The following is a 9,696-nucleotide window of genomic DNA, read 5'->3' on the forward strand; positions in this document are numbered from 1 at the left end:
TCAGTCTGGGCAGCAGTGAGGACCTGCAGGGAAAACGTGGAAAAGGGAGGTTCGTTTGGCTGAGAATCACTTCATAAAAAGCTAAAAATGATGTCCTTTATTAATGTAGCTTTTGTTCATTGAACATGACAGCTTTTCCTTGGAAGGAATATTACAGAAGACCTCCATCACTTTGTAACAGATTGAGCAGCATACATAAAACAGGCATTCACGCAACAAGAGGAAACAGTTGAAGATAGAGCAGGATAAATGTAATGTGCTTAGGCCAAGGACTACAGGGTCTTTCCCAGCTTGTATGAATGAGGTGCTGTCAGCTGGGTAATAGAAGTAGGTCACATGGGCGTTATTTAAGACAGGCACTTCCACTTCGCCTTTCATGATATTCATACTTGTTTTTTTTTTATTACATGGGTGTTACAAGCACTGACTTGAAACAAAAAAATGACAACTGTATGCTTCAGAGCCATACTGTACATGCAAATGTTACACATTACAGGAGACAAAGGGAAAATCGATTACAGTACCTCCATCTACACTTTCAAACAGTAGAGCGCTCCAGAAATATGTTCAAGTCAGACAGATTTTAGCACCATTGGCTATGTTTCAGATGCATGTCATAGCATTGGCAATACATCCACCCAGCATTACTTCACAGCTGAGTGATCAGCTCATTCATTTATATGGGTGTGAGCTGTTAACTTAACAAAGGCTTTAAGCTGCCCGGGATGTCAGTGCTAAAACAAATCGGCGAGAAAACTGTAACATAGATTAGATTAAGCACTTCCCTTTTACACATTACCCCTTTGCCCCCTCTGAAAAGCCTTACCAGAGGACAAACGGTTTTGGCTTTGATACAGAAGTCATTATACATCATATATTACAACACAGTCTGTGATATGGATGGACTCATACCATTAAAATAACCAACCAGTTGCCAACTTCATCAAATGAAGTAAAGCCTTGTGTCAGATGTCATGCTGGAGACACAAAAGAAGATAAAATTCATCTTCCTATATTTGAGGTTTTGTTGATTTACTGTATGAGTCAGTGATACTATCAGCATGGTGCTGTGAGGTTTAAGACGAGGTTGAAAGTGTAGTTTTTCAAAGGTGGGACCAAGTCTTTCTTTTCTTTTTCGATCCACACATTTTGCATATCGTTTTTTTGTTGACCACCTTGTACTTTCTGTACGCATATAGAATCAGCTTTGGTATCATTTTTGCTGGCTCGAGCTCAGTAATGTAACGTTAGCTGGTATTTGTAAGTCAAAAGGTGAAGTGAAGTTATGAGTAATTGGTGTTAAACTACAAGTCGAGTTGCAAGTCTCTTTTGGTTTTCTCAAATCAAGTCAAAAATCATTATCAGTCAAATTTGTGACTTGAGTGTGACACCTCTGTAGTTTTCTGCCTGACTTTATGGGAGCTAAACTTGTGCCAAACAGACTCTTTCTCGTTACTGATGTTTTGGGTTAGTCATCAGAGACTTGGAGGACAGATTTGTGTGTTTTCTGCTGGTGTAATAAACTATAGTAGGCACGGGAAAGGCAAACACTCTAATTATCCACTGGCACATGAACCCCCACGGAGCTGGTGCCCCAAATAGCTCAGCTTCTTGTATATTTGGATGAATGTGGTTCTGAGATAGGAACTTTAGAGAAGATGGACAGACAGGCAGATGTTGCCCTCCTGCTTCCATATAGGGGATAAATATGTAAAAGGTAAAATAGTTCTCTCGTTGGTGATGTTGTATCAGGGTCTGTGAACCGACAGAACAATCTCTGCTATATGAAATGTGATCCAGGAGGCTGCATTACATTATAACTAAGAAATATGATCACAACTTTTCCAATTATCTCCCCAATTTAAAGGCATACTGTGCAGGATTTTCCTGGAAAAAAAAAACAATGTATAGGCTCATAAAAATAATCCCAATAATCACTTTTGACCCACAAGAAGTGAATAGCAGTGTCTGTATCTGTATCTGCCTTCTGCCTGTATTTCCTATTTTCTCATATTTTGCAGTGTTTGGGATGTTTCTGGGGATCAGCCTTTGGCAGATATGTGTAATCCCCAGCCAGTAGTCTGTGGATACCAGACAACGAAAGATCTCGCCACCTGCCAATTCTCTGGGGATTTCTAAGCGCAAGGTAGTTGCTGATACACTGCTTTGTTTTACCGTTAATGTAGCTCCATCACTTCATTCACTCTGTATGTCACTCAGCCACCACTGCTCTTCCTGACTCTCACTCTCGTTCACTGAGCCAGCATCAATGAGTCAACTTTGAATGGTGTATTTAAGAACAGCAGCAACAAATCCTGCATATTCTAACTTAAAAGTTTCCATGAAGTCAGAATAGATGTTTAAGTGTTTTTTTCTTATCACATATGTATTTTGCTGCAAGAAATTCTTCAGTATTTTTAATGGTATTTCAGTCTTTGTCTTTTCCTGGAAGATGATTAAAAACTTTTGATGACTCATCTTTCACTTGGACTGGTACTTAATTTATGTCCAAGAACAATAAATCCATTCGTCAGTGTGGACTGCAGTGTTTCTGGGGGCTTCACTGTACAAAAGCCCAACTTTAAAATTTTATTCACTGATTTTGGTGAAACTGGATCATATTTTATGGAGAAAATATTTTCTCGTTTCTGGTTGATGTCCTCCAGCTGCTCAGCTTCAACTCTTGGTTATTTAATAACAGACTTTCCTGATGGACGGGTAACTTTAGCAGCTTACTTGCTGCTAAAATAGCTAACTGTGACTTTTAGCTGCCATTAGCAGGCAACATAACTGGGCTCAGCAACCTCCTAGTGAACACGACTGGTCACCAGAACAAATACAGCCTCCAAGACCAACAGAGAATCCAGTACAGAGGTTTTCTTGTTGCAAAAGTAACTTTGTTAACCACTAACTGCTGTTATCTTGGTTTGCCGTGACTCAGCTTTAGAATATCACAAGCTAAACCTGGCCAGCAAAACACCTCATCAGTGTAGCCTATTCCTTGTGGTCAAACTGGCCTCCACTGATCTTGGATGCTTTTTGGCCCCAGTCAGGCTGTGTTCACTTGTCCAACACTCTCAGTTCTTCTTCCTCAGAGTGTTATGGTGGTTGGCATCCATATGAGTTGCAATGAGCTCTAAGTCCGGGAAGAGTCAGCTAATATGACCACTCTTCCTCACCAATCGATGACAAGTCCCTCCCTAGCTGCCTGCAGGAAACACATGAGCCATAAGCACACTGTGAGCTGTTTCATGGGAACTGTAACTGAAAGTGAAATTTGTTGGAGCAAGGGAGTTCAAACAGAAACACAGAAAGAGGAAGATTCCTGTGGATTTATGAGAATTTATGGTTCTATTTATCACATTAAAATTGTTTTATCGATGGCAGCCTCGGTGGGCTTTTGAAATACGCGCTGGCTAATGTGTTCAACTCTGGTCAGTGAGAAAAATCTACTGCTCAATTCTGTAAATGTTTTCTAAATCCTCCGCTTCAGCCTTGAATTTTGTGGTGTAGTCCTTCTGTCTCTTGAAGTTTGATTTAAAAGTGTCTCAGTTGAACAATGCACAGAATGATGTCACACCGCTGCATGATAAATGCCACTGGAGCCCATTCAAAGGGTGGATCAGGCTGGCAGCCAATTAAGTCAAATAAGATGTTGCCATAACTTTTCAGACGACATACATTTTCCAAACATGTGAGGCCTTCTAGTCATTAGCCAGATGTAGTCTGAAACAGTCAGAATCACATGAAATCAATCACAGCATAAATCAATACTGGCAGTAATGTCTAAATAAGTGTAGGATGGAGATTGTACCCTCTCGACATGCATTCTTGTAAATTCTGAGTGTTTAGTCATTGTGTTTTCTTAGGCTCTTAGAGTAATTTGACAAAAGAAAAAGCAGAGGGAGGGGTTAATGTGTGTGATAGATCATCCTGGCTTTTCACTCGGAGCTTTCTCCCTCCTTCTCCCCATTTGTCTCTCCCCTCCCTTTCAATTTTCCTGGCCCCTCACCCTCGATTCAGTGTTCCTCTGTAACTGTTGGCCCAGGACCCATGGGCTCTCCTCCTTTTGGTCCTCCTGGCTGTGACCTGCATGGCCACAAGGCCCGCTGGACCGGCTCAGCTGTTACTTGTCCTGGAGGGGTGATAGATGGCCGCGCGCCTCGCCGCTTCACGTTGTTTCACGGTGTCTCCACCAACCGACCATGGAAAATCAAGGTCAAGCATTTTCCACATTAGCAGCTTTAACCAGGAGGACAGAAATGGATATCTGCTCCAATTACCCCCCCCCCCCCCCCCCCCACACCACCACAGAAGAGAAAAAGGCTCCACTCACTTATCTCACAAAAGTACTAACTGATGGCTCTATTCAACACAGTTTCATAAAAGACAACATGAATGATGCAGAGGCAATATTGGATGAGATATTTTAGAAAATGGGGCAAAGGTGAGACAAGCACTTCTGAGTTCATGCCAACTGTCTGGCACCAAACTGCCAATGACTTTCCGGTAGTTAACCATCTAAATCCGGTGTGTGCAGTTTTCAGACATGCAATCAGCGCATTAAAGAGCAAAGAGACTTACTGAAGACTCTGATCATATTGTAAAGGAAATTTACATTTCTTCCCACCGAGTTGACCAGCTACATTGGATCTATTTCCTCTTTTTATTTCTAACTTTAATGAGAGTCATGCATATCGTATAAAAGTGGGTTTATTTTTGAACCAGGGCCTGTAAAAATACTGTTCACACCAGCACAGAAAGTGTTATATTCTACTCACTTAACTCCCTAATTGCCTCCAGAGGGTCACTGCTTTTCAACACATATTCAACCAAGAAGCTATCAACCCATATGGAAAAAAAATACAACAAATTTAACTTTGCCTCCAAGAGTAAATGTTTATGTTTTACAATATGCAGTAAGACTTATATTGTCTCAGGTGAGCTTTAATTAAATATTTCAATTTGTCTCAGTTGTGAAGATGCTTTTATATATATAAGGGACTATATACCGCTATAGGTTTATTTCATAGTATATTCATAAGATGTGAAAAGCTGTAAAGCTTTGTAGTAAATTAAAGACATTTATTAGACAGTATGTGACTATTTATTAGACCCTTATTAGACTTTAATTAGGGATGCATTAAAACAGAGCTATACTGTAAACTAAAGTTTACAAAATATAAAAATGAAAACAAATATGATACACTTTAGTTTACAGTAAAACTCAGTTGTAATGTGTCCCAAATTACCCTCTAGAAAAGCAATTATGGTCTAATTAAAGGTCTAATACTGTCTAATAAGGAAAGTACAGTACCATCGAGTGTATGGTTACTAATTAACATATAGTTGTGCTTTTTAAGTAAGGGATACTGGACAGTGAGCGGGTCATTGTGATATAAACCCAAATGCAGGACCTGAATCAGCCTGAAGGGATTTCATGGCCCACTCACTGTTCATTATCCCGCTTATTACATGGTTACGTGCTAAAACAAATCAACATTTTTTAAAAGTAGGATTTTGCTGATTTAAAAAATGTTTTTTTTATTCCTCCAGAGTCTATGAGCTGAACTGTGTCCATAGCAGTGACCTGCTATAAAGAAGTAACAGACCTTAGAATACTGCAAATGACCAATCAGAATTAAGTATTTAATAAAGGCATGTAATTATATCTAATAAAGTCTAGTTTTTGTCTAATTTGATACAAAGTAAGCTGTAATATAGTAGTACATTAATATGGCATAACAAGCATGCCTTAATAATATACTGTAAAATAAAATGTGACCCGATTAAATATATGTTTATTGTTTTGTTTTATGTTTTCATTATTTGCATTATTCATATATGTGACATTTTACATGTCTTGTAAAAAATACTTTTGGTTTAGATAGATTCTGGTTTCACTAATGGTTGCCAAACTCATACATGTTTGATATTACACATTTCTAGGCAGAAATGATTCAGAAAATAGGCCCAAACATACTGGAGAACACAGACCAGGGTGAAAAAGTTTTATAAAATAAATTAAGTTTTGACGGCCACTGCGTCCCGTATGTTTGGACATATTTTCTATATCTTTTCTGTGACAAGAACAGAGTAGGAGTTCTTTCATCTAATACACATTGCTACTAAGGCTATGGTATATAGATTGAGTGACATGTATAGTACTTACTTACTTACTTACATAAGTTTCAGGTAAAACAATCTATAGGGGAAGAAAACAGCCTATAATGCCGATCATGTTGAGAGTAAAGCATAGATTTCAGATGCCCCACACATTTGCTTTAGCAATCTTGTGTATTTGCAACCTTGTCTCCTCTAATCCACAATGTTTTGTGGAAGCTTTGAATGTTATTCTTGCTCGTCTAGACTTACAAAATTGCATTAAGGTTTTAGAACAAACAGTTGTGGCACAGAAATTGTAATTGTAAAGTTCTTTTTTTTTTAAAATTTACCCTCAAGCCGCCACCTCAACATTCTGACCGCACGCAGGATCAAGGAAAGATTTACCAAATTGTCAGTTGTTTTGATATTAGACTGCAGCCTGTTGAGTAATACAGGTTAAGGTCTGTTTACCTTGTCTGCTGGGAATAGATGATGCATAAACCACATTTTGCTGGTTGACTCACTGATGACACGCGCCTTCCAGCCCCCAACATGACAGCACATCAATTTGGTATGGGCCAAACTAATTGCTCACTGTGTTTTCAAGCAGTGCTCCCCTTCCCATATGTAGCGCTCAGTTTCATGTAATGTTCATACTTGATGGCTGCAGGTCCCGCTGGACTGGCCTCATGCTTGGTTAGCTGTGAGCAGAGAATCATGTGCTTTCTCTTCAGCAACAGTTAGGTGAATGAAAAATCTTCTTCACTGCCCCCAATTAACAGTGAAGGTCGAGCGCCAGAAAGTTATGATGCGATTTAACCCCCCGCATGAGGTCAATTTGACCTGAATAGCTTCCTATTAAGCATGATAAATTTGTTATTTTTCAATCCATTAAACCTTTTCCCCATAGTCCATTTAGTCAGAACAAACTGCTGGCCTGCCATAACCCACGTTCAGTTTACCGCAAGCACACTTCAAGGAAAAAAGGGGATGACACAACAATTAGCCAAGATGAGTTCAAAGTGTTTTCTGCCACAGGCTTTCGCTAATTATCAGTCACCAGTGTTGGGTGGGGATCCCTCCAGCGTGAGGGTCAATAGGGTAACATCAACAGCAGCATCTCACAAAGACTAAACTCCAGTGCAGCCGGTACGACAGTCATCAATGAAACCTTGTTATGACCATGGGATCCATGGGACAGGACTGAGGAGAAGAAAAGGCATGTGAGGCTCAGGGAGGAAGCCTCTCTGACTGGGCTGACCTGTCTGCTACAGCCCCCCAGGCAGACAGACACCCAGGCCTCTGACAGATGTTTGAGAAAACTGCCCCATTCATCACGGCACTTTGGTGGAATCTCTTTGAACTGCATTTTTATTTTGTGTCGAGCACGTCTCAGGCAGCACCACAGAAGTTCAGAGAAATAGATTGATTCTAGAGTCACAGATGGACCTACACTCTGAGAAATAAGGGTTCCAAAAGGGTTCTTCCTGAAGAGCTGAGGTTCTATCCAGAAATGCTTGCTTCTGAAGAGCCATTTTTTAAAGAAAGGTTTGACAGGAGTTATTTGTAAGACAAAGGGTTCCATCAAGTACTCTTTTGACCCAAAGGAGCCTTTGTAGAAGACAGTGTTCATCGAGGATTGTTGAATTCCTCAGGAACACTTTCATCAAGGGTTTTTGTACCATAATATAAAAGATTTCTTTGTAGAACCCTCTGAGACAAGTGGGTTCTTGGTAGAACCTCATTGGAGGGATCTAGATAAAACCTTTGGAATATTAAAAGATTCTCTGTAGAACAGCCTTGATGGGTTCCAGATAAATCCCTTGAAATATAAAAAGTTCTCTGTTGAACCCTTGAGTGTGTTCTTCGGCAAAACTCTTGGATTATAAAATGGTTGTTGGTAGAACCCTCTGGGTTGGTTATGGATTAAAATCTTGGAAGATGAAAAGGTTATTTGTTAAGGTTCTCGATAGAACCACCTTGGTGGGTTTTAGATTCAATCCTTGGAATCTGAAAGGGTTAGAAACCCTTGGGTGGATTCCTGTTGACACAGAAGGTGAAGGTGGAAAGGTTCTGGACAGACCCTCTAAAGAGGGTTCTGAGAGGAACCATTACACCATAGAAGAGTTCTCTGCAGAACTTCCCGAAGGGTGTTCTGGGTGGAACCTTTCACAGATGGTTGTAAGTATAACCATTTATGTTAGATTCAAGGTAGAACTCTCTGAAAGAGGTCCAAGTGCAAGTGGAACCTTTATAAAAGGTCCTATCAGGAATCAAAACAGTTTGTCCTATGAGAACAAGCCATAGAACCCTTTATGGCTCTAGTTAAAACCTTAATTTCTCAGAGTGTAGATAGAAACATAGATAGATAATATTCAGAATGGGATTTCCACGTCAGTTAAGTAGGCCTTAGTTCCTGGATGTCTTCCGTCACTGCCCAGCTCGTAAATCACACCCCGCAGGGAGCTGTTGGGTCGGACATGTTATTGTGCAACACTGTCTACAAGCCTACACCACACTCCATTTTCTTCAGTGCTCACATAAACACACACACACACATACACACACACACACACACACACACACACACACACACACACACACACACATACACAAACATAAATTGGCATGTTCACAATGGAGTGTGAAGTCATGGCATGGTTGCAAGGCCTCTGTCAGCCCATGTGGAACTGCCTTTTCCTCCCACTCTCCCATGCCGCAGCAGTGGGGTTTAAATCACCAGAGGCAAAGATGACAAAATGACAACGACAAAACTATAAACAAGAAACAGTCGCCATGCCAGTAAAACTGCTCTCCCCATCAGATCGCAAAATTAATTTCCGCAAAAATAAAACACAGAGGAAGGACCACAGAATTTATTCTGCGGACTGCCTTTTGTTAACATTCCAGTTCACTGTAATGTAAAAGTGTTTATATGACTCTACCCCAGCCTGCCGGTACAGCTGAGTTTTATACTCGAGCGCTCCGTGGGGAGCAGGAAGAGAGGCCCCGTGTGTCCAGAGCCCCGTCTCCTGAGCAGCACTAAGCACTCAGCAGGCTTCAAGGGCGAATGTTCATTAGGGAGCCAAGTTTTAATAAGCCCGCAGACAGACATGCTGCTAAACAGCCTCAAGTGCCAGAAGAGGTGAGTTTACTTATCCTGCTGATCCTCGTGACTTCACATGGCATCATGAGCAACGTATCTACATAGATAACCCAATGGTCACCGACTGCTGATCATTTACCAACAGGTCAGGGAGTTAAGTATGTGAAATGCATCAAATACTTGCAACTGAATTGAGACTGATGGGTCAAGCTATGTATATTGTACTTCAACCTTTATTTCTCCAGTGAAAGTTGACTGGACATGCACCGAATGTGCCTCACACTCACACAGCTATGCAGTCATACCAGCTCAGTGCAACTACACTGTAGGGTTAAATGGCTTGCCCAAGGGCACCTATGAGAGTGACAGGTATAAATCATTTACTTGCCCAAAATTATTTTCCAGCAGGTCATTGGATGTAAACCAGCAACTAATCTCTGCCATCACGCTTTTATTTTCTCATTAGCAGAAGATGTGTAAAAGTG

This window comes from Lutjanus erythropterus, chromosome 18 (genome assembly GCF_056507025.1).
Source record: "Lutjanus erythropterus isolate fLutEry1 chromosome 18, fLutEry1.hap2, whole genome shotgun sequence".
Taxonomy (NCBI): Eukaryota; Metazoa; Chordata; class Actinopteri; order Lutjaniformes; family Lutjanidae; genus Lutjanus; species Lutjanus erythropterus.